Consider the following 26,496-nt stretch of genomic DNA (forward strand, 5'->3'; position numbering starts at 1 on the left):
ACGACACACTACATCTGCTCTATATCTCTTGCATGGCCTAAAGGTACTCACTGACTTGTTGTTTCTCTGTTTCACTCTGTTTTCTCTCATTCTTTCCCTGTTATTGCTAATTTCTTCTATTCTACCTCCCCTCCACTTATCGTTCTTTTTTGAGAGATCACCCGATTTTTCAAAAAAAATTCGGCCCATCTCTCGAGGGGGCATACCACCCATTAAATATACATTTATGGGGCATATTTCTTCACACCTATTTTTCTTTCTTTGAAACGACGCGATAAACCACGTCATCCCAAAGAGGGGCAAATGTAGTCACATAAATCTATCCATTTTAATTAAATGAATATTTGCTATTTATTTGATTAAAAACCCACTAGCCATCAGTTAATTAAATTAATATTTAATTAATCCATCTTCAAACATTCTCCTATTAATTAAATAAATTATTCAATTTATTTTGATTAATTCATTAAACCAAATTCACAATAAATTAAATGAATAAATCTTATTTATTTAATTTAATCCCCTTTCTTCTTTTAAATAAATAATTAAAAATATTAAATCCCCTCCCACTTGCATTTTCCTACAAATGCAAGTTGCAACCATAAGTTGAAATAAATTAATTTAATTTCAATTAAAATCCTATTTTTTCTCACCCACCAAATCCACTTGCACTCCTAAACCCCCTTCTAGATTCTTCTAACCCCTTCCTAATTAGCCTAATCCATCCCCTAATTATTGTCACATCCCTAAGCAACTTGAAGTCACTTCTCAAATACTCCAAAGTCTTTGAAAAACATTTAATGCTTTATGTGTTCAACAAGCTAACCTCTAAAGTCTTCCAAACCACTTATGGCTCTTACATGACCATTTATGGTTAACCCCTAACTCAACGCTCATGTGACTCATGTGTCTCCTCAAGCATTTATTGCTTTGACCATGGTTATCCCTTTAACCTTTGTACAAGAGTTTATCCATTAGATAAAAGCATTATTCTTTGGATAATGAATTTATTCACTCAACCCAACCTTAACCTTAACTCCCAAGTTAACTCTCAGGTCATGTCAAGCATTTAATGTTTAATCCCTCTCCTCTTAACCCCTCTCATGTTGACAATTGTCATCCTAAGATTGGGTTGAAAGCCCTCACATGGATTGAGTATCATTCAATCCTGACCCTTGTTGAGATTAATCAATCTCAACCCTCCATTGCTCCATTTTTCCTATAAATAGAGCTCATTTCTTCATACTCCAGGTCCTGAAAACTTGTATGCAATTAACCTATAGTGAATTTTAGAGAGCATTTAGCATAAGCATTTACATTTACTCTTTTGGACTAAAATCAACACTAGATTAGATAATAATCTTATTTCTAGTTTGTTCATGTTTGTATTTCATGAGCTTTTTATTTCATAATCTTGAATCTCCATAAGACATCCAAAAATAGTGCAAAAATCTACTGAGAGCTACACTCATTTGGGAACTTGGAGAGGAGAGGAACAAGGGAGGAGCCACTATGATGTTTTGCTTAGCATTTGGAGGAATGTAGTTTTATTTCTTGTATCTTTGAATGTTTTCCATTTCTTATTTAGTATCTCTCTTGATATGCTTGATTAGGCTATTGTTTAAATTCTCATTTGCTAACACTAATGCTTGTTTGTGTTTTGTCAACCTAACAATCTCCTTTTTGCAGAGCATCAACTACATGAGATCTTTATTCAGTTTTATAACTGAATCTTGAAAAACCTTTTAACTTATGCTTTTCACTTTCCCCATTACTCTTATTTATAGCATCAAATATTTATAAACATTAGAAATATAATTCTCTAAAGTTTATAAGAATATTTGGACAGGTGGCACTTGAATATTTTATCGCAAAATTAAAATATTCTTTATGCTGGACGGATTGAAAACATTTGTGATAGACAAAATTTGTCTCGGTGCGGGGGCCGTAACTTTTGTTTGCATCATTGGATCTTTCTCAATTTTGGATATGTTGGTTGTAACCTAGTTTTCTGCATTCTTACTAGAGAGATTTCAAAAATAATATGAGAGTAAAAGATATGTGCTACTATGTGCGGGTCTATATGACTATCATAAAATCAGACTAGTCAAAATAATGTTCTCAGTGATTTTCACATCTTCTGCTCTCAAACACACTGATTTCTTTAAAATTAGAATCAACCTTCTATAGATTCTGATAATTATAGATATAGCCGAGATGAACAATGATAATTCATATGGGATTTAAATCCATCTGAAGTATTTGAGTTGTCTTATTGTGACAACTTTTGAACTTGGCCTTGTCGAACCATCTGTACCTGGGGAACAATTGAACTTCTTAAACTCTATCATACTTGCAGAGCTTGAACCTTGAACCTTAAACCTGCAAGGTTCAAAAACACAAACTTCACCCATATGCTTCATTGATTGCTTTGCCTTTCCATTTTGGTTGTGCATTGAACCTTTGAATTTCATCAAACATTTTGAATGTCACTGAACTGTTTGAACTAGGTTCAAACGGTTCACAGTCTAGAGAAAGAGTATATGAAACATCATCTGCGACCGTGAAATAGAGTTGCTGGAAAACACGATATGAATGTTAGCCTGAAAATGTCTTAGACACAACTTAGAACCTACGGTACCTAAATGAACACTATGAACTTTTTTCAAGATGGTTCGAGGGGTTCATGAGGTTCAAACTGACCATTGAAATGTAATGCTAAGGATTTAGAAATGATTTACAGGAGGATTAGGGATTGAACCAACGAACTTTTAACAAGATTTTGGAAAAGAGGGAGAAAAGGACTCAACTAAAAAATTTGCAAGGCAACTCACTCTTGTTATGAGGGATGAATGACAAGTTAACACTCCAAATTCTATTTATATGCCTCCCTCTTCTTGGTATAGGGTTGGCTTTTGTACTTTCTATCATATTTCATCAAAAGGGCAACAATTTTCTATTTTTTTTCTCATGTTTTGAGATTCATTTTGTATAGTAGTCCGTACTGGGCTTATCATTTCCATACTATACCTTTTGGACAATGATCTTGGTGTATATTCAATGCACTTTATTTAATTTCTTTGTAGGTTGTGCATTGGGAAGTTGGTTTTGTAAAATTGTTTCATTTTTGCTCTTTGGCTGCCCTGTCAAGGGTTTGGGCCTCCAAAATGCATCAACTTGTCTAATTCCAGGTTTGGGCTCCCAGGGATGGACTTAGACAAGTTGTATTTCTCATGTATAGTGTAAATAATTCATGTTTTGGCCAAGGTTGTGCAAAAGAAGTTCTTTTAAGTTCATGCTAGGCAAGTTGGAGATGGATTTGGCTAGCAATGTGAACAAAGACTCAAACAAGTTTGTGCTCAAAGGTCAATTGAGTGAAAAACCTTAAGGCAGAGGTCTGCACTAGTTTCCTTGGAGTTTTAGATGTATTTGGAGCTCCAAACAATGCGTATTTCACCTTGCAAGTGTGTTGAGTTATAGCTGGCAACAAGTACCCAGTTTTGGGGAATTTAACGTCTTTTGCATCCAAAGTCGATTAATGAACATGTTCATGCTTTGAAATCTTGTGGCAAGTGTTGAAAAAGTGTTTGGAGATCATTACAAACCTTGGTGAAGTTTTCCTTGAAGTTCTAACCCTTTCAAAGTGCAGCAAAATAGTGAATTTGACAGTGAAAGTGCATTTAACAGTCATTTTTTCAGTTTGCATAGCAAGTGTTTGATGTAATTGTTAGTAAGATGAGTCGGGAGTGGGGGGGGTGAATCATAAAAACTCAATAATCATTGTATACATTAGATTCAACTTTAGTAACCTTTACTGATATGCAACTATGACTGTAAATCATTCAAACTCATAAACAGATACACTTAAAATATCATAACACATTTAACACCAGATTTAACGTGGAAACCCAAATAGGGGAAAACCACTGTGGGATTTTGGATCCACTAAGAAATATACCCTTCTAGAGTATGCTCGATTAAAAGCCAATCCTATTATAGATTACATAAACACATTGCTAGATGTGACCTGGTTAAGGGATTTCCCTCAGATTTGTTAGAATCTTATACTTTGTTAGAAGTGACCTTGTCAAAGGATTTCAAACACTCATTCAGAATGTTACCTTGCTAGAGGATTTACAAATAAGACTGTTTGGTCCACTCGGTTAAGAGATATCTTGTCACTTACAAAATAAATAACAGTATAAGATATATCTGCAACTTCACATCTGAAATGCTAAAGCAGACTCTATGTGCTCAAAATAATCTTGTCATAATACTTATCTTGCTCCTTGCTAGGCTTCTCAATCTATTCTTTAATCAGATATTCAATCTTCTATGCTCAGTGATCACTATTGTAGTATCACTATTCTTCTATTTGTCTGCATGTATTGTTCATCAACAATTTCTTATTTATAAACAATTCCTAACCGCTTAATCTCCTTGATCACATTTCCCATGATCAATCTTAGCCATCAGATCTTCAAACTTGACTAGGTTCATTGTATCCTTCGATCTGAAAATGTTTTATCTCACCTTGGAACTTGTATTCCTTCCTTGGAACTTGTGCCAAGTTATGACCAATGAATCTGTGTTGTAGATCGAACTCCTGTATTTTTGTTGTCGTAGATCTTCAACAAACTTCTTGCACGACATACCAATCATCTATACATCTCCAGCTCATTGGAATCCTTCATTTAATAATGCTTTATCCATCCAATGCATTCTATTATTACTCGGTTGTTACTCGGTAAATATTGAACCTTTACTCGGTAGATATTATGCCTTCTTTAACCGATATCGATAACCTTAGGGTTTACCGGCTAGCTTCGTTGCTCGGTAACATAGAACAGTATCAAACCTATATTCATCTATTGAATGAAATCTTTTCTCCTTCATGTTCAGTCTTCGAATACTCATTATATAGGATATCAAAATAATCAAAACAACAAAATCTCATCATTGTCTTACTTGGCAATAGTTGCCCATTGAATAACTTATTACTCCCCTTGATTTTCATTCTTTCTATGTCACTTACCGACATGTTTATACTTATCAAAATATACTCATTAAGATATGGCAACATCATACATCAAAAAATCAATTTCTTGAAATCAATGACAAAATAATATTATTAAGATAGTAATCATCCTTTCTCAGTTATATCCATAATCTTCAACAACCTTTTCAATATCCTCATACCAACAAACTTACTAGAATGCCAACAATCCCCCTTTGTGAAATGCTAACAATCTCCCCCTTTGGCATTGATGGCAAAAATAAATTTTAATGGCAATACCAACTTGATTTTATTTCAATTGATTCGGATTCGGATTGCTGATAATCTTCTCCTGTTATCCTTGAATTCCCCCTTAGTCATTAGTCTTCTCCTATCTTCACCTATTAATCTTCACTAATTAGTCTTCTCCCCCTTTGACAACAATGCCAAAAAGTAAAACTAATTCATGATTTCTTCTGTTATGAAGTAATTTGCTTGTTGAAAATGCAAATGTATCATCTTAGTTTCGGTCAAAGCAACTTGTCTTCAATCATTATTACCTGCAGAACTTTAGGTAACCTCCTAAAGTGTGTAAATCAACATCGACTCATAAATAGTTGATCTGTAAATTCATAGAATTGATGCTTTCACTGAACTCTGTTAGTGAGTGCTAGATAGGGGTAGGCCCCCTAACTTACTTCTGAGATACTCAAAAGTATCCTTTGGCAGTGGCTTTGTGAAAATGTCTGCTATTTGTTCCTTTGAACTAATATATTCTAGCGCAACTTTCTTCTCTTTAACTTCTTCTCTGAGATAATGATACTTTATAGAGATGTGCTTTGTCTTAGAATGCATTACCAGATTCTTTGAAATGTTAATGGCACTAGTATTATCACAGGATATAGTTACTAGCTCGGTAACTTTCTCATTCATTCCTTCCAACAGTTGTGTTGTCACTGTTTAAAAATGGGTTTTCCTTTGCCATAAATCGGCTAAGTTTTGAAATTTTGATTTAGACATGCTATCAATTGCTTCAGCTCTGTGTTAGGTCCTAGGGGTTTAGGGTTTTAATTTTAAATCGTTCAATGTTTTATCAAAAAACCCTCTGGTTTCTATTTCTTCGTTACTTTATCCACTTAAGTAATGGGTCTCAGGTTTGTAGGAAGTGTCCCCCCTTGTCATTTGCCTAGGTAGTCATTTGAATTAATTGTAAAATTTTATGCCTTATATATTTTCCTCCTAATGTTGTCGGGCCCAGTAAGTTGTGCGCATCTCTCAGGAAGATCTATGGTTTTCACTATTTCATTAGGCGAAGTTGCACGTGGTTTAAGACCCATGAAATGGTGAAAAGGAAATGCATTCTAAATGGCGATTTTGGTCCGGTTTAAAGAGGTTTCATCTTGTCCAAGATCCAATGGCGGGCGTTATTTCGCATCCTAAACTTGCAAGTGAAATAACTTTTGTAAAATGGCGAAAGCGTCTGGTGGGACCCTGCATGCGAAGACTTTCTAAGTGATTAAAAGGTGATCAAGTCCAATCTGATCTGACAGTTCACGCTATTTCACAGAATGAAAATGCTCGACAGTTATCTTTTGCGAAGTGGCGAAATGACGTGGCACTCCAAGTAGACAGTCTAGCTGGTCTACTGGGTGAGTAAGATGATGGCACGTGGCATAAGCCACAATAGTCAGCAAGGCAGGTCTAAGGTATTTGAAGGTGGGTCCCAGAGGTGAGTCATTCCGTGAGATAAGAGGTGACCTGGTAGATACAGGTGGCAATGATGAGGTGGAACCCAGTGTTTTCTCGCAGGAAATGAGAAAATGACATGTCAGCTTTGAAAGTGACTAGATGCCAAGTATTTGAAGTTGAGTCGGAGGGCCCACGTCTGTCGGAGTCAGTTCAGATTGTTAAGCATCGAGCAAGTAAAAAATAATCTAATGGCCCACGTGAATTCGCAAGGGTAAGATGCTCATGCTTTATGCCCTGCGAAATGGCAAAAAGTTTTTTCATCCCCAAAGGCAGATGAAACATGAGGATAAAGGAGGATAAACTTCATTTTGATCCAACGACTGGCGATTTTTCGCAGTTGCGAGATGCTTGAAGGATATGCTTCGCGAAATAGCGAAAGTAAAAAGGGTTTGTCCAAGTGTCAAGCTAGATGGTGACATGTCCATGGACACGTGGTTTTAGAAGAAGTTGAGGGCCCGCCAAGGTGTAACCGACGGTAAAAGGGAGAGACACATGGCTAACGTTGAACTAGGCTTGAACGGTTTTCTAAAACCAATGGTTGAGTGCCACGTGGTAGTCAGTAACCAATGAAAAAATGGCGTAAGTAAAGCAGGCATAAAGGGTTTCTCTTAAAGGATGGTCATCTCCAATTTGATCCAATGCCTCATGTTGTTTCGTGGCCCGAAGTTGAAAGATGTTTAAGCTTCGCGAAATAGCGAAAGACCGCTAGCAGTCAAGGTAAAGGCGTGGTTAATGAAGATGTCGGTGGTCCCAGTGAGAGTTAAATGCTGAGCAGTTAAAGTTGCATCTAACGTCTAGCATGGCTTTGTGAAGGAGAAGTGCTCAAAGGATAAAGCCTACGAAATGGCAAAAATGAGGTGGGGCCCAGTGCAAAAGCAAGATTGTTAAGTCAGTGTAATGGTCGATCAAGTTTCTTTTGATCAGACGGTTGGCGTGATTTCATTTAACGAAATTGCCTGAAGGTTAAACAACAAAAGAAGTGAAAGGAAAGAATTGTAGGAATGTTTTGACCCATTAGAGCAAAAATTTGAATTCTCCCAGGAATTCAATTCTGAAGGGATGGCCGAAGCATGCGGAATCAATGTCGCAGTTAAGACCCTGAGTACCATATATGATCTCCTGTCGATTGAGTAAAGGTATCATTCAAAAGAATTGTTGCAGAAGAGGAGATACAGGGCTATTGTCTTCAAATATAGAGCAAGTCAATTCAGTTGCAGAAAGGATTCCTTCGAGCTAAAATCAGGTTTTCTTGTACTCTTGTGTGGCAATTTCTTTGTGGTGTTTTAATTAAGGTCTTGATTTGTTGCTGAACCATTTGGGGGTAGTATTTTGATTGCTTGCATTTTCAAAATGGCACCTAAGAGAGAGTTTTTCGGGAAAGTCAATTATCAGGAGAGGGCCATTTGTGATGATTTTCTTGAGCAGTTGACGTTGTCAACTAATTAGGCATCAAAAGTAAAAGAATTAGTGCCTAGAGCTCCTCACTTGAAAATAGGAGAAGGGTAATTTGATAAGGGCAATTGGTTGAGAGATCCATAGGTTGGGTTGTCTGGGCTGGGGTTATTTAAAGTTGGATTCGGGATGAGAAATTCTCCAGCCCCACAGAATAGCATCTGGGAGTTAGATGTAGGGAAGTTGGTAGTTCTAGGGGTATTCATGGACATGGATCTATTGACTCAAATTGCACATAATTATGATCCAGTCATAAGAAGCATTAGGGACATAAATGGGAAAGCCCTTATTGAAATCAATAATGAAGAATTCAGAAGTGCTTTTGGGCTCAATGAGTTTACAAATTTTTTGGAATCCATTAATTTTAAATCATTAGCTCAAGTCTACAGTGCACAGAGAAACCACCTTAGGAGTGGGCCTCTTAAGGGATTTTTTGTGAAGATAGGTGGTTGACAGTTGTAGGACCCAACACTAAAGAGCCCTTCTCATTGAATTTATTCACCCTCAGGGCTAAGGGAATGTATTGGTCACTCTGCCAGATTTTGGGAGAAGATGCTGAGGCAAATATGCCCAATCACTATTGCTCAGATTTTGAATCCTTCCCTTGCAGTAACATTTGATTATGCTTCTTTCATTACTGATGCTATCCATGGAGGATTAATAGGAATAAAAAATGGGAAGGTGGATAGGCCTTTCAGATGGTATTCACTCCTTAAGCATCTATTTTTGTTCAAAGGTGGTGATTACTTTGCCAGTGAATTGGACCTCATAAAAGAGAAAGAGGGAGAAAAGATGCCGGTGCAACTATGGAGTACTATGTTGTCATGGGACAAAGAGGATGCCAATTTCTTAAAATTTGATAAATATTTTGCATCAAAGATTAGGACTCTCCTCTACTCAGAAAACCCAAGAATCCCCAAGGTTCTTTTGGAATATGTTAGACCAAAAGAATTTGCAGCGAGTATAAAGATTGTTCATAATTGGGGTGATATTTACCTATACCTAGTCTCAATAGTTTTCAGATTTTTTGGTTTTAGAGGCACTCCATTCTTGTTTCCCTATCAAGTCCCTCTCAAAGTGGGAATTGTAGAAGTCCTCAGACAGATTGGTAGTGTACAAGAGGCAGAGCTGACAGGCAGGGGTAAAGGGACTATTTTCCCTACAGTTACTATAGCCCATCAATTTATAATAACCAAGGGAGGTTGGAATTATTTTGAAGACTTTCTCAAACCTTATCATTTGTCAACTGCAATATCCAGGTGTGCCGATCCAGAAGACTTCTTCAATGACATGTTTAGAAAGAGAGCAGTGTGCAGAGGTAGACCCCATCAATTTCAGTTTCCTGAAGACCTCATTAGAAATGAGTTTGATTTAGATGAGCAGGAATTGAGGAAAGAAAAATGGGTGGCTTATAAGAAAGCCTTAGACTTTGTACATCAGTTTGACACTAGCTATGACCCATTGTTTAGCTTTTTCCCTTTTGAGGAGAAAATAAAGTTTTTAATTGTTTGCTTTGAGGATGTGATGCAGACCCTTAAGGAAAAGAGGGAAGTTGTGATTAAAAGAAACCCTGAAAAGGCAAGAATGATTCTAAGTATGTCTGCCTCCACCAAAGCAATCCCTCCAGGTGACTATACACTGCACAAGAAATCTAGTTATAGTGTGCTGATGCCTACAACAGGGGAGCCCTCCACTTCCAAAGGAAAGAGGAAGATATAAGATGTCGTTGACATCCAAGAGAGCCCTAAGAAGCAGAGAGTAGGAAAAGAAGTACAATCTGATACACCTTTGTACTCTCCACCCCAATCCCCTATCCACATAGGAGATGAATAGGCAGTAGCTAAACAACTGATACAGTTAGGTAGTATAGGGGAAATTGCCTATACATATGATGAAGTAGAAGAGGGGATGCCAGAAGAGCCCCTTGTTGCTGAAATGAACATCACTACCAATGAACTTAAGGGCTAGGAGTGGGATCCTGAGATCAAGTAGGCTAGTGATGACTTCTTGGCTGATAACAATTTTTTTACCTCAGGAGCATTTATGCAGTTTGTATGGAAACAAAATATAGACAAATACAATGCAAGATTTGAGAAGATAAAAGGTGAGCAGCCTCACAAAGATCCAGCTTTGGTGGAGGAGGAAATAAAAAATGAAATGATGGAAGAATTTAAGACCATCACTCCTGAGAAAGGAAGAGATATGGTGGCACAAGCTGGAGTGCTTATTCTCCCTGAGTGGGACATAGTAGATGCCTTGGTACTGGAGGCAGTGAGGAAAGAAACTAAGCCCATGGAGGGAATCACTTTCAGCAAAGATAATGCTGCACTCATCATGTGGTCTCTCAAGAGAGATGAAAATAAGAGAAGAAAGGATACCCCGGGGTCAAGTTACCTTGGTGGAATGATAGTGAAGAGAGTGCAGAACATAGGGGTGGTAGAAGCTGCTAGCACTATGCTAGAGACTGCAAAATTTAGTGTTACAGTAGCAGAAAAGGAGGCCAAGGAAAAAGAAGACCTCCAAGTCAAGTTGGAGACAATTTTGAAAGCTTATAATAGTGCTAAGGAGGAGGTAAGAGGTAAGGATAGCATCATTGCTAAATTTCGGAGCTAGTTGACAGGACAATATCAACAAGGTGAGTCTTCAACACTGATGATTTCCTCCTCTCCTTCAAGACCTCCACCTAGCAGCCCCATCATTGAGTTCCCACCATCTCCAACACCTTCTAGCTCCCAAATGATTGAGATTACTCAAGAATTAGAGAATCTAAAATAGGCTCAGGCCTTGTATGCCAAGAAATATGAGGAAAGAGTAAGGGCTACTGTTTCAAGTTTTGTAGATATAATGAATGCCTCCCTGCTATATAATAATATAAGCAAGGTTTTGGCTATGTGGAATGAGCTCAACGGAGATAAGGCCATTTTGACACCTATTTTTGACAAGTGGAGGCCTAGAGAGTAGGACTTGGAGCTTATTTGTGCATCTTATGATGAAGCAGGGGCAAATCCTATCATCAAATCCACTTGTGACACCACCAAAGACCTAGTAAAATTAACAGAAGGGGTGGATAATGCTGATATGAAAATTAACTTATACAAAATGGAGTATGCTGATCAGGTTTTTGAGTTGCTCCCAAGAGTTTTTGTTAGCCCAGATCAACTGAAGGATAAACAAGTGTGGCTCAAGGAATTAGAAGCCAAATTGTCAGCCAGAATTAAAGGAATTGTTGATTTAGATGATGCTTCCTTCTTTGTTGTGACAATTCAAGAGATAGAGAAAATCAAATCTCATTATGGTTTTCTCAATTCAGAAGTCAACAAGATGAGAAATTCCTAGAAAAGGTTGACCAAGGCTAAGACAAAAGTGATTAATTTCGCGTGGCCAATTGATGATGTGTACAATTAATGGACAAGAAAATATGCCATCCAGGATGTAGAACAGTTAGAGGGCGCTCCTGAATAGTTAGAAGAAGTTGCAACCAGACAGCAAGTTGAAGAAGCTGCAGAGGTCGAAAAGGACTTGTAACTATTTTTGTAAAAGGCTTTGTAACTTCTTTTGGAAAAGAAATGATTGTAACAAATTCTCCTAGGAAAGTCCGAAGCTATGTGCATCCATATTGTTATAAATGGATACCAGGACTAAGAGCAGAATGATCGCAAAGAATTGTAATAAAACACTGCAAAAATTTATATCTGAGCTTTTCTAAGTTTAATGGAGAATATTCAAAAGTTTTTGTAATACTTTCTTGAAGAATATATCAATATACAGACCATCGGTTTTGAGTAAAACTTTGTGTCATCTTCAAATGTGATTGCAATTGTTTACTATTTCATTCTGAATAATCCAGGGTTATTTTGTTTGAATAGGGTTGTAAGGCAATTTTCAGTAGATGTGTTTGCTATCTTTTCTCTTTAGGAGGGAAATTAAATATGCGGGGATCACTTCTACCAGTAAATTCTCTGTAGGGTACTTTGAATCTTGATGAGCATAGCTTGATTTGGTATGCATAAATTCTCATGTGTGTCAGGCATATATAAGGATTAACAGAAGTCAAGCCAATGGGATGTGTAGAGATATTTTGTTTGGGGAGTATTGTTTGAATTTAGATGACTCAGTGACCTTGGATAAGGCACTGGAATAGATCGAAGTTGTCTATTACATCTTTTGTAGGTTGAAATACTGAATATGAGTATAATTTTTGTAGGTTAGGAAATAGGAAATCATCACAAACAAAGATAAGCATTAATCAATTAGCTCAATCACGAAAGCAAATTGCAATGATCTATCCTAAACAACACTCAATAGAGACATAAAGATAAAACATGTAAAAGATTATGCAAACCAAATGTTCCCTTCATGCGGCTCCATTGTTCTTCTTTCTTCTCTAAATAGTTTTGTTGTAGATCTCACCTTCAAGTGCATACACCTAATTGAGAAAGCAAGATTGACATTGACACAAGAATACTAGAAGCGTGATTTGACGAAGTGATTAGAAATTCAATAGTCTGATTAGGGAATTAGGAATCAAGAATCAAGGGATTTGAGTGAAGAAATTCATCCAATTTATAGAGAAATTGGAGAAAAAGATCAAATTAGCATGATAGAGATTCGAATGGAAATTCAAATCAAGAATAGCAAAATTATGACATGTCTATGACAAATTGCTATGCAAGGATTTATGACAATTTATGACAAATTCTATGTCAAGAATTTATGACAATTTATGACATATTTCTATGCAAGGATTTATGACAAGATTTTGGAATAGAAATAGACATTTAGGAATTTAGGAGAAATTAGAAAATTAAGTTAGAAATGATGACTTGGAAATTAGGAATTGATGCAAATTAGGTAAATTAATTAATAATTTCTCATTCATTAATTAATTTACAAAAATAGGAGGAAATTAATTAGCCAATTAAATAAACATTTAATTGTGACAAGAAGACTTAGGATAAATAAATAAATTATTTAACCTAGAGGGAAAATGCCAAACAAGATTAAATGAATAAATCATAAAACCTTAGAAGATGAATTAGAAATACAAGGACGACAATTAGGTCTTTACAAAGGATCGTTGATATTGATTCGATCATTATTTTGAATTGATAAATGATTTGATTGATAAATGCACCGAGGAACAATGACAAATTGATCCAAATTGACATGATTGAAGAGAACAAGGATCGATGACAAATCAATTGTAAAACGACGAGATTGACAAGTTGATAAGAGATTGACAAGATCGACCAAAATCATGATTAAAGATTGTTATCGGCAAGACCAAATTCGAAAGCGAGACAAATGAAGAATGTAGAAGAAAGACTCGATGCTCACAAATGATAAAGACCAAGTGTGTAACATAGGATAAATGTGAATGCGATGCAAAAACTCTAAAATGAGGCAATGCGCTAATGTTAAAGTATGACTCCGCAAGCGTTGACCATTTTTAGGTGTCTACATTTTGCCCCTCTTTGAGACAATGCGATTTTAAGCGTTGTTTCAAAGAACAATAATGAAAATGCCCCAGACAATAATAATGACATATGCATGCCCCCTCGAGGAATTGGCTGGAAACATGCAGAAAAGAGGCCAATTGATCGATAAGAATGATAGAACATGATAGGATCAAATGGACTACCAAGACTGACAGAAGAAATGTTAGTAAGAAGAAATGAGACAGAAAACAGTTAGAGACGAAGAAAAACTTGCTTTCAGTAATGCACTTTGTAGGTGAGAACCTTTATTTTTATGTAGCAAAATGGATGCGTAGCATCATGGCATGGAAGGCCAGAGCTGAAATGCAACCCCTTTTGCAAAAGACAAACACATCACAGACAAACAACAATCACAATCAAGAAAAGAAAAGGACCATGAACCATCCCGGTCACTCTAAATCACTCAGTGACATCATCGAGAAACATAGGAACATGATCGAAGATAAATCAATAAAAAGATAAGATGCACAAATTCCAACAAATCAAACAAACATCTTGATCTTCATTGTCAAAAGTTGAAAGTGTTAATAGGATGATCATGCTGTCTGGTTTCAGGACATGTGGTACCCCATCTAAGACAAGACACAGTCTGGTTTCGAGTATACCACACCCTGTATAAGACCCATGATAGTGTGCCAAGGACGAATAAATTTGCGGTTGATTGATATGACAAGTGCGATCAGTTTGAATGTCTGGTTTGAGTGAAAAAGTTCATTTGCTTAAGCGTGATTTCATTAAAGCACAATGTGTGATTGCGAGTTGTTGGAGGGATTCTTAGTGATCTGTCGATGTACAAAAGGGATCATTTATTACAAAATGCTTGTTTTTGTTTTTAGAGTTTTACAATTTTTATTTTTTTTCGTTTTTTTTTTCAGGACTTTTTATGACTTTTTAGGGATTTTCTTCAGGACATTTTTCAATTTTTATGACTTTTTTTCAGGACATTATGTGATTTCTATGAATTTTTTTAGGGACATTTTTCAATTTTTTTGGATTATTTCAGGACATTTTTCAATTTTTCAATTTTTTTTTTTATGAATTATTTTGCCCCCAGTGTCTAGCAAGGCAAGGAATATGATAGGTGAATAAATAGGCTTGCTGAAATGATGGTGGATAGAGGGAAGACAAAGGCCTTTTATTATGGAGACAATACGGATGCAATTTGGAAGGGCTATGGCGTGATGGGACAAGAGACTAGATATGACAATGTAAAGCAGTGACATGGCATGAGGGACATGTCAAGAGGTTTTTGAAAAATATGTTTAAATTTTGCATCCTTATGTCAGATCAAGATCAAGGAATGAAAAAGAGTGTATGGATAGTGATAAGATATGGATAGGACAAGAAAGACCAAGAATGGATAAGAGACATGGACTGAAAGTTGGGATATTATACGGGATAGTGGCAGAAAATCGCAATAAGCTAGGGAATATGGATGAAAGGTTATAATAAGCAAATGGATAAATGACCAAAAGCTATGATAGACTGAAAGCTGCAAACAAGATACATGATGCTCATGATGATCCTCAGCCTTGTCAAGATCAAAGGTGGAAAATGGAAATGGTTATGAAGGACAATAGGGTATGAAGGGTAATGACATGGTATGATAGGATAATGAAGGGCAATAGGATATGAAGGAGGAAACCTGCCCCCAAGTATGGTGTGCAAGAAGTTCATAAATTATGCATGATGCCTGTTTGCCAGGTTTTCATCATGGTACTTGCCCAAGGCGCCTGTTTGCTAGGTTTTCACCAGTGAACGAATTTTTTTTTGCTTTTTTCTTTTTCTTTTTCTTTTTCTTTTTTTTTTTTTTTTTTTTTTTTTTAAAACTTTTTCAATAGAAGATGGACACATGATAGGGGATGGAAGAAGGACTCAAGCGTCTTTTTTTTTGGATAGTAGCCTTGAAAAAAAAATGGACCATGACCTTTAAAAGTATGCTCAAGGACGTTGGTAGGATAAGGATATGGAAAATGAGATGAAACTAAGGCAAGGATTTATGCAAAGGATTGGATCCAAGGGATGGAAGGATGGAAAATATGCATTGGATAATGGGTAGGGTATTGGAAGAATTGGGCTTTAGTGGATGGAAATGTTGGCAAGATTGACATTGGCACACACCTTGAGGGGTGATGGACTGATGGAGGAAAAATGTATTTCAGATTGTGAGATTTGGATGGAGGAAAGGCTTGGGATTTTAGGACATAAGGGCCCAAAATGGATGAAGAAGGTGATGGAGGAATAGGCTTGGAAGGTTTGGATGGAGGAATAGCAACTTTGGATGCCAAGTTGGATGTTTCTTTTTGTGCTTCAAGGAGCTTCTTAGGGATCCACATGGTTTTTGATTTTTCATGCTTTTGTGGTTCCTTGGAGTGCATTGCTTGCACAAGGGATTTAGGAACCCATATATATTTTGACTTTGCTGTATTTTGCTCAGTGGGCCTTTGTGGCCTTTTGGATATATTTTTTTCTTTATAGATCATATTGTTCTTTGTTTTGACATGTCTATTATATTGGACATGTTGATCCTTGAATACATGTGGATTTTTAGACTTATGACTTTTATACTTGGCATTCAAATTGCTTGGAGGGGGAAAGGAATGCATGGATGGATATGAATGAAATGGACTTCTTTTGGATGGATGAAATTTACTCAAGGATGTGTGCCTTTGCTGATGTTGCATAGGAGATGGAGGGATATAAGGACCTAGAATGGATGGAAGCAATGATGGGGAAGGTGGACATTTAGATTTTGACTTTGAAGGGATACCAACACCATGAGTGTGAGCTCTGTAGCCATGACCATTAGTATATTCTTCGATATGGAGGGGTTCTTGCTTGTGAAGGTCTACTCCTTTGCCTTTATGAATATCTTGACTTGTAGGAGACTCTTTTCTTTGGGAAGAAGACGTGAGTCCATTATGAGGGGGATATGATATGAGAGAAATAATGAGATCTTGAAATGGATCAGATTGGACCAAAGTGGAAGAACCCATTATGCATGTCGAGGGTTCATGAACATCTTGCACTGACATGTTAGAATCATGAATGGGATTAGGATCATGAGAGGGACTAGGATTGTGTAGTGGACATGGTTCAATGACAGGCTCTTCAAGAGATGGAAAGGGAGAAATAATGGGATCATCAAAAGAAATGCGATCTTGGAGTGGATATGGAGCATTAGGACAAGGAGATGGAGGAACAAGTGGATCTTGTGGAGGATCTAAAGGAATAATTTGATCTTGACAAGGAGGAATATCATTGGAATCCTCTTTAAAGGTGCTTTGCTCTTGACTTTCAATGGGATCATCGGAAAGGATGGGAGGAATATCTTGATCTTTCTCAGGAAGTGGAATGTCAATGGGATTTGAAAGGACATTGTGTTCATGAAATGGAAGGGGATCGTTTGGGATTGGATGGACTGGGATATCTTGAGCTTACTTGGGAAATGGAGTGTCAATAGGACTTTGGATAGGATGGACAAGAATAGGGGAATCATCATGAGTTTCTGGGAAAATGGGATCTTGGTCAACAATTGGATGGGATGATAAGGTTTCGGGATCTTGATCTTGATCTATTTTAAGACACATTTCTTCATGCTATAAATTATCCTCTTGACATGGGGTTAGACTTTGGATATGCATGGGGGATTCTGGCAAGCCATCAATGTTTTGACATGAAGGAAATGCACTTTGAACATTTGTGATGGATTCTGGCAAGGAATCAATGCTTGAACATGAGGAAGAGGTACTTCGAATGGGGTCCTCTAAAATAGGTAATGGCAATAAAGTGCATGGTGGCATTGGGTCTTGTATTTCTGATAAAAGACAAGGATGTGCATCATGAATTGGATTATCTTGGCATTCAATTATGGATAGCCCTTGAATAATTTCATCCTTGGGTGTATTGTTTGATGAGGACAATATGGAAGGTTCTTGTGAAACTTCTAGAGGTGTAGGGATAGATGCCACTGGAGAGTCAATTTGTTTGTGAGGGGATGAGGCATTGCTAGACATAAGTGTATTATCTTGATCTTCCTCAAAGAACTCACTTGGTAGTTTCCTTAAGAGCATTGCAATAAAGCCACCTTTCTTTTGAGGTTTTGATATAGTTGAATCTGGAATTTGAACTCGTTTGGAAAGGAGTTGGTTCTGGTCTGATGTCGTGTTTTGATATTGGACTTGGTTCAATTGTTCTGACATGTTTGAAACTTGGGTTGGTGTGTGCTGCAACCTTTGTTTTTGAATGTTTGCTTCTAGTTGTTGACATTGATATGTTGATTGAACTTGTTGATATTCCACCATTGGTTGAACTATTTGTTGACATTGTATAGTTGGTTGGACATATTGTTGAAATTGGACCATTGGTTGTGTTGGTTGCATATGTTGGACAATTGGTTGAGCCATTGGTTGTATTGGTTGAAAATCTGATTGATAGTAAACACCTTCTTGTTCTTGTTGTGGAGGCACATAATGTTGAAATTGATGTTGTCTCCTTTCTTGAAATTGTTTCATCATCTCTATTTGGGAGAGGAGAGCTGGTATGTCTGATCGTTCAAGAAGAGATCTTACATCAATTGGCTCAATCTTTGGATTTTGACCTAGAAATTTTTGAAACACTTTGGACATTTGTGATCTATTCTTCTCAATGTTTTTCACTCTTTGTTCCAATATCTCTTGTTCTTGAGCTAGTTTCTCCTCTAGTTTTTGTATTTGGAGACTTGTTTCATCATAAAAAGTTTGATCAATATTGCCTTGTTGTTGGGTTGGATATAATTGTGATTGCATTGTCGGTTGATATGTCAAACTTTGTTGCATCATTGGTGCTTGGAACCTTGTTTCAATAGACATGTCACTATGCAAATGCTATATTTTTGGAATTTTTCAAGGGCAATGTATGATACGCAACTAAATGCAAACTAAATAGACGAGCATGCAATCTATGTTTTTGGTTGTTTTTGAAGATTTTGACAAACTTATGAATGCAAATCTAAGAGAGGGACCCTTAGGAAATTGGAATGATATCTAGACCTCAAAGGACAAAAGGACTAAGTGACAAAGGACAAGATGACAATGTCTCCCCTATATGCTTGGATACTAAGCTAGGTTTGACCAAATGATATTGATGACAAAAGGACAAAAGATTGACAAGGTCTAGACTTCTTAACAATGACTTAGGGTTGCATCAAAGATTTGGATTACCCAAGTATGACAAAACCTAGTTTTGACACTATATGCTAAGGGACAATTAATATGCAAGTGACCTTAATATGATATGCTAATGACCTAAGCTTAATGAAGAGACCTAGGGTATGCAAATATGAATGTATGACAATGGTATGACTTTAGTGCAAGAGGACACATGCAAATGGATAACCCTTATCGAAAGGAGTATGACTTTGGTGAAACCTAACCTTGGTACTTGACAATGAACTTTGCAAAATGCAACCTAGGATGAACCTAAATGTAAGTGACATGAATGTTAAGACAAGATTTTGAACAATGTTTGACAACCATGTTTGAAAGTGTTTTGAAGTTTGTTGGATGAAATGCTCTTATGGTTAACCTTGTTTTGAATCAATTTGTCTTGCTTTTGAAATGAGATGCAATTCAACTTTTGACAAGTAAAGAAGACAAGATATTTTAACATAGACTCAAGACAATCATGCTCATTCCCACATTTCTTATGGTAGGCAAAGACATTAGGTACTTGAGAGGTAGACTCATTATGAGATTCAAGGAGAATACATAGATGCTTGACCCCATGGGCTCCCCTCCACGGCACTCACTTCTCAGGGCAGCCAAGCATCAGTCCCCATGGAAATCTCCCCATGGCGAACTTAGTATCTCTTCCAAGTATCCGAATTTGTCCTTCTCAAGCAACTAGAAAGGTTTTTGGCCTCTAAAAACAAGGTATGTAGTAAGGATTTCTGTTAAGCGTTACTCCTTGATGTCACGCAAGCGTGATTGAGACATTAAGCCCATCAAGATACCAAACAAATGTAGTCACGCAAGCACGATTTAGACCAAGAGGCCCTACTTAGATGTTGATATGAGAAAGAGTCCAAGGGTCATCACTTCCCAAGTAACTACAATTCCCACGTAACACTTCCTTCAAAGCTTTCGCTCATCGGGTATTTTTTTATAGTGAGTTAGAATGCCAAGGAATTCTAGCCGTACTCACTTTGGGTCATTCCCTTCTCACGATTATCACTTGCTTGCAAAAGCAAAGTGGTCGAGAAGGCAGGCCCTCTAAAGGAGACACACAATCAAAGACAAAAGCATGGTATCGAAGATCTGGATTTCTGATCACCCTGAAAGGATGAGAGCATACTCTCCTACTTCAATGTCACACTCAACAATCAAATCAAACATAGATTCATTCCATCCTATTTAAAAATCACTAGGTGCCTAAAACATTTAAAGACAAACACCAAGTTTAGTTGTTTCTCCAAGGCAACCTGCAAAAACCCAAGTTAGAAGTTTGATTTGTTGTCTTTGACTATCGATTTTGCATAAAACATGTTAGTAGTTTGATTTGTTGTCTTTGTCATGCGTATGCCATGGTGCTGCACAGAGAATCAGTACCAAAAACCAGAATGCAAAAAAAACAAAATGAAAACCACAAAAAAACAAAAAAAACAATTTTATTTTTTTTACACAAGCGCAAAATGCATTTACACAGGTGCAGAATGCATAACACAGGCACAAGTTGTCTTACACAGGCGCAGAAGTCTCCAGAAAACCCTGCACGACCCTATTTTTGGGTTTTTGGCCTACAAATCAACTCAAAAGCACTCAAAAACACAATAAAGGGATTAGAAGGGTAGTGTTCACATCGGGTTCACCAATTAATGTAGGTTAGGAAATAGGAGATCATCACAAACAAAGATAAGCATTAATCAATTAGCTCAGTCACAAAAGCAAATTGCAATGATCTATCCTAAACAACACTCAATAGAGACATAAAGATAAAACATGTAAAAGATTATGCAAACCAAATGTTCCCTTCATGCGGCTCCATTGTTCTTCTTTCTTCTCCAAATAGTTTTGTTGTAGATCTCACCTTCAAGTGCATACACCTAATTGAGAAAGCAAGATTGACATTGACACAAGAATACTAGAAGCGTGATTTGACGAAGTGATTAGAAATTCAATCGTCTGATTAGGGAATTAGGAATCAAGAATCAAGGGATTTGAGTGAAGAAATTCATCCAATTTATAGAGAAATTGGAGAAAAAGATCAAATTAGCATGATAGAGATTTGAATGGAAATTCAAATCAAGAATAGCAAAATTATGACATGTCTATGACAAATTGCTATGCAAGGATTTATGACAATTTATGACAAATTCTATGTCAAGAATTTATGACAATTTATGACATATTTCTATGCAAGGATTTATGACAAGATTTTGGAATAGAAATAGACATTTAGGAATTTAGGAGAAATTAGAAAATTAAGTTAGAAATGATGACATGGAAATTAGGAATTGATGCAAATTAGGTAAATTAATTAATAATTTCTCATTCATTAATTAATTTACAAAAATAGGAGGAAATTAATTAGCCAATTAAATAAACATTTAATTGTGACAAGAAGACTTAGGATAAATAAATAAATTATTTAACCTAGAGGGAAAATGCCAAACAAGATTAAATGAATAAATCATAAAACCTTAGAAGATGAATTAGAAATACAAGGACGACAATTAGGTCTTGACAAAGGATCGTTGATATTGATTCGATCATTATTTTGAATTGATAAATGATTTGATTGATAAATGCACCGAGGAACAATGACAAATTGATCCAAATTGACATGATTGAAGAGAACAAGGATCGATGACAAATCGATTGAAAAACGACGAGATTGACAAGTTGATAAGAGATTGACAAGATCGACCAAAATCATGATTAAAGATTGTTATCGGCAAGACCAAATTCAAAAGCGAGACAAATGAAGAATGTAGAAGAAAGACTCGATGCTCACAAATGATAAAGACCAAGTGCATAACATAGGATAAATTTTAATGCGATGCAAAAACTCTAAAATGAGGCAATGCGCCAATGTTAAAGTATGACTCCGCAAGCGTTGACCATTTTTAGGTGTCTACAATTTTCATTCCTTTATTTCAGTTAGTTTCAAGGTGATTAGATCCACTGGTTTTCTGGACTGGTTTGCTATGGATTTATCTTTTGAAAGTGTGAATTTAGTTCACAAAGGTATACCTGCCTGGACTCTGAGTAAGTCCAAAGTGTAGAAGGTTAAAGCAAACCTTTTCATATGTGGTCCTAAGAGTTTCTTTCCCTTTGATATCTCTTCTACACAGAGTTCAATCATTTTATTATCACGATGTTAAAGTGAATCAGATTTTGAAGACAACAAGTTGTTTGATCAGTGCAATATTGGCACAATTCAATGCTGCAGTGACATATTCAGCTTCAGTTGTTGACTGTGAAATGCATCCTTGTTTCTTGCTAAGCCAACTTACTAGTCTATCTCCCAGAAAGAAAGCTCCACTGCTTGTGCTTTTCCTATCATCAATGTTCCTTGCCCAATCAACATCAGTGTAGACTTTTAAGTCAAAATCATTCCTCTTTTTATACACTAAACCATAATTTTTAGTGCCTCTTAAGTATCTGAAAATTCTCTTGATTGTTGTCATATGGGTTTCTTTGGGATCTATAGAAAATCTTGCAACTATACCTACTGCATGTGCTATATCCGGCCTGATGTAAACCACATATTGCAACTTTCCAATCATAGATCAGTAAAGTGTCTCATCAATAGATGTAGATTCATCACTCTTTGATAGTTTACAATTGGTAGTCATAGGAGTACTTACAGGTTTAGAATCCTCCATTCCAAATTTCTTCAAGATTTCCTTTATATACTTGGATTGAGTAATTAAAATCTCATTTTTCATTTGCAGTGTCTGTAAACCTATAAAATACTTTATTTCACCAATTAATGACATTTAAAATTCTTTGCACATTTCATTTCTAAAGTTCTTGCATAAAGAGTCATTTCCACAAAAAAAAATATCATCAACAAATATGGCTGAAAGCAGTATTCCATTGTCTTCATCATTCTTCATATACATGTTGTTGTTTACACTTGTCCTTATAAATCCAATCTTGATTAAGTAAGAGAGCAGTCTTTCATACCATGCTCTAGGTGCTTGCTTTAGACCATATAATGCTTTTTTCAACTTACATACCTGATCTTTATTCTTGTCTTCAATAAATCCTTCAGGCTATTCAATATAAACTTCTACTTCTAGTATACCATTTAAAAATGCAGATTTAACATCCATTTGATATACCTTGAAATTTTTGTAAGCAGCATATGCCAACAATGTTCTCACACCTTCAAGTCTTGCCATAGGTGCAAAAGTCTCACCATAATCTATTCCTTCTTTTTGAGCATAACCTTTGCAAACTAGTCTTGCTTTATTCCGAATGACCTCTCCTTTTTCATTTAGCTTGTTTTTGAAAATCCACTTTGTACCGATCACATTTTTCTCTTTTGGTCTTGGGACTAGTGTCCATGTTTCATTCTTCTTGATTTGTTCAATCTCTTCTATCATAGCATTTACCCAATCTTCATTACTAAATACCTCTTTTACTATTCTTAGTTCAAATTCAGATATCAGACATGTGTTTTGTCTCAGTTTGTTCCTTGTCATCACTGGATCATCCTTATCTCCTATAATTTGATTTGATGCATGATTTCTTCTGACATACTTGGCTAATATAGGCTCGGTAAGATCTGTATGATCTTCTTCATCACTCGGTAACTGGGTATTTTCTTCATTTTCTTCATCAACTTTCTCAGTAGGACTTCTCGGTTGAACATAAACAAACTCTTCATAATCTTTTGGTTCTTTGGAATTTCCTTCATCATTTATTTCTACAAATTCATCAATTTTCACATTTGCACTTTCCACTATTTCGATAGATGATTTGATCAGACATTTAAATGCTTTACTTCTAGAAGAATAACCAAGAAATGTTCCTTCCTCGCTTTTCTGATTAAAATTTCCATTTCTGTCATCTTTGTGAACATAACATCTGCTTCCAAATATTTTAAAGTAACTTACATTAGGTTTCTTGTCATACTAGATTTCATACGATGTCCTCAAAGTTCCTTTCTTCAGTTGTACTCGGTTCAGGGTGTAAACTTCAGTGCTGATCACTTCTCTCCAAAGTGTTTGAGGTACCCTCTTTTCTATCATCAGGGTTCTGGCACAATCTACAATTGATCCGTTTCTTCTTTCAGCTATCCCATTTTGCTGAGGTGTTCTCAGTGCAGATACTTGTCTCTTTATACCATGATCATTGCAAAATAGGTTAAATTCATCATAAATAAATTCTCCTCCTCTGTCAGATCTTAGACATTTCAACTGTCTTCCCGTTTCTTTTTCAACTCTAGCCTTGTACCATTTAAATATTTGAAAGGCTTCTGATTTTTCTTTTAAAAACATAACTGACATCATCCTTGAGTAATCATCCACAAATAATATAAAGTATTTATCACCAAAATAACTTTGAACTTTCATAGGACCACAAAGATCAGTGTGCATGAGATCTAAAATTCCTCTAGAAGTGTAGGACTTACTTGTAAAGCTTGACTTTGTCATCTTACCCATCTGGCATCCTTGGCATATTGCATTCTCAGGTTTTTCCAAGCTTGGTAGACCTCTTACTTGGTGCTTCTTACTTATTTTGATCAGGTTATCAAAATTTACATGACAAAACCTTTTGTGCCATAACCAGGTATCTTCTATTTTAGCATACAGACAATTGTTCTGAGTTGAGTCAAGATGAAATGTATTACCTTTTGTTTGTGTCCTGGTAGCAGCCACCTTTCCATGTTTTTCAGGAAACTTTGACACTTCCTTTCTGAAATTCTATTCGGTATCCTATATTGTTTAGTTGTGCTACACTTAAAAAATTGTATTTCAAACCTTCAACACAATATACATCATCACATTTAGCATTGTCAAGAAGTGTGATAGAACCTTTACCTTTCATTGGACATGGTGCATCATTACCAAATCTTACATAACCTCCATCATAGTCTTCTAATTTAACAAACTTGTGTTTATCACCTATCATGTGATGTGAGCATCCACTATCTATGATCCAAGAATCATTTTTATTTATGTGAGATATCAAGGCTTTTTCCTCATACCTTTCTTCATCTGATCCATCTTTGATAGTCACATATACAACTTCCTCTGTCTTAGTCCCATCAGATTTGTCATCATTGGATTCCTCATCAGCTACTAGGCATGTCTTTCTATCTCTCCTTCTGAAGTCTCAGTGTCCTCTATATTGGTTGTCTTTTTGTCTGTCATCTCGATATTCTCTCTTTTAACTAGATTCTTTGTCAAGACAGTTAGAAGCCATATGTCCTATTCTATCACTATTAAAACATTTTAAAGGTAACTTTCCTTTATACTTACCTTTGCTTCTTGGTAACCTTCTGGCTAATAATTTTTCAAACTCTTCTTACTTTCTGATTTCCTCATATAGTTTGTGTGCCTCTTCCATGTTTTTGTGAAATCTCTCACTTGATCCACTGTGATTTCCTTCAGTATACTTATACATTCTATCATTGTAATCATCAGATTCACCAAGATGCAAAGAACTCAATGCAGATTCAACTTTATTTACCAAAGACCCACTGTTATCAAAATTACTTAACTCAAATGCATGTAGCTTACCATTGGTAGCATCCAAAGAGACTGGCATGTTTGGTACAAACCTTAATTCATTGATTGCAGAGACTTGAATGACATAAGCAGGTAGAAGTGTTTTAAGCAACTTACTTGTTACATACTTTTCTTCAATAGTTCCTCCTACTCCTTTGATTTGATTGACAGTTTTCTTTAACCTTGTACTGTATTGGGTTATGTTCTCACCTTCATTCATTCTCATGGATTCAAGTTGACCTCTTAGACTGTCTACTTTTGCTCTCTGAACATGTTCATCACCACCATACACAGATATAAGCTTGTTCCACATTGCTTTAGCATCAATGCGGCCTTCTAGATCATTGAACTCTGAGTCGGTTAATGTCAATGATATTTCAATCATTGCTTGAATATGTTATTGCTTTGCCTTAATCTCTTCCATTGTCATCGGGTAGGTGCTAGGTGCACTGTAATCATTCTCCAGATAGTATGTTGCATATTCTTCAATTCCTGATAAGTGTAGCTTCATCCTTTTCTGCCATGTGGAGAAACTAGACTTGTTCAGCTTTGGTGCATCCCTTTTATACATCTTCGGATCTTGCCTCAAGTACCTTTAAAATTTTCTTCCAGAGTCCAAAGCTCTGATACCAATTGTTAGTAAGATGAGAGGGGGGGGAGGGTGAATCATAAAAAATCAATAATCATTGTATACATCAGATTCAACCTTGGTAGCCTTTACTGATATGCAACTATGACTGTAAATCATTCAAACTCATAAACAAATACACTTAAAACATCATAACACATTTAACACCAGATTTAATGTGGAAACCCAAATAGGAAAAAACCACTATGAGATTTTAGACCCACTAAGAAATATACCATTCTAGAGTATGCTCGGTTAAAAGCTAATCCTGTTACAAATTACATAAACACATTGCTAGATGTGACCCAGTTAAGGGATTTCCCTCAGATTTGTTAGAATCTTGCACTTTGTTAGAAGTGACCTTGTCAAAGGATTTCAAACACTCATTCAGAATGTTACCTTGCTATAGGATTTACAAATAAGACTATTAGGTCCACTCAGTTAAGAGATT

The sequence above is a fragment of the Cryptomeria japonica genome, chromosome 8 (assembly GCF_030272615.1).
Source record: "Cryptomeria japonica chromosome 8, Sugi_1.0, whole genome shotgun sequence".
NCBI classification, from domain to species: domain Eukaryota; kingdom Viridiplantae; phylum Streptophyta; class Pinopsida; order Cupressales; family Cupressaceae; genus Cryptomeria; species Cryptomeria japonica.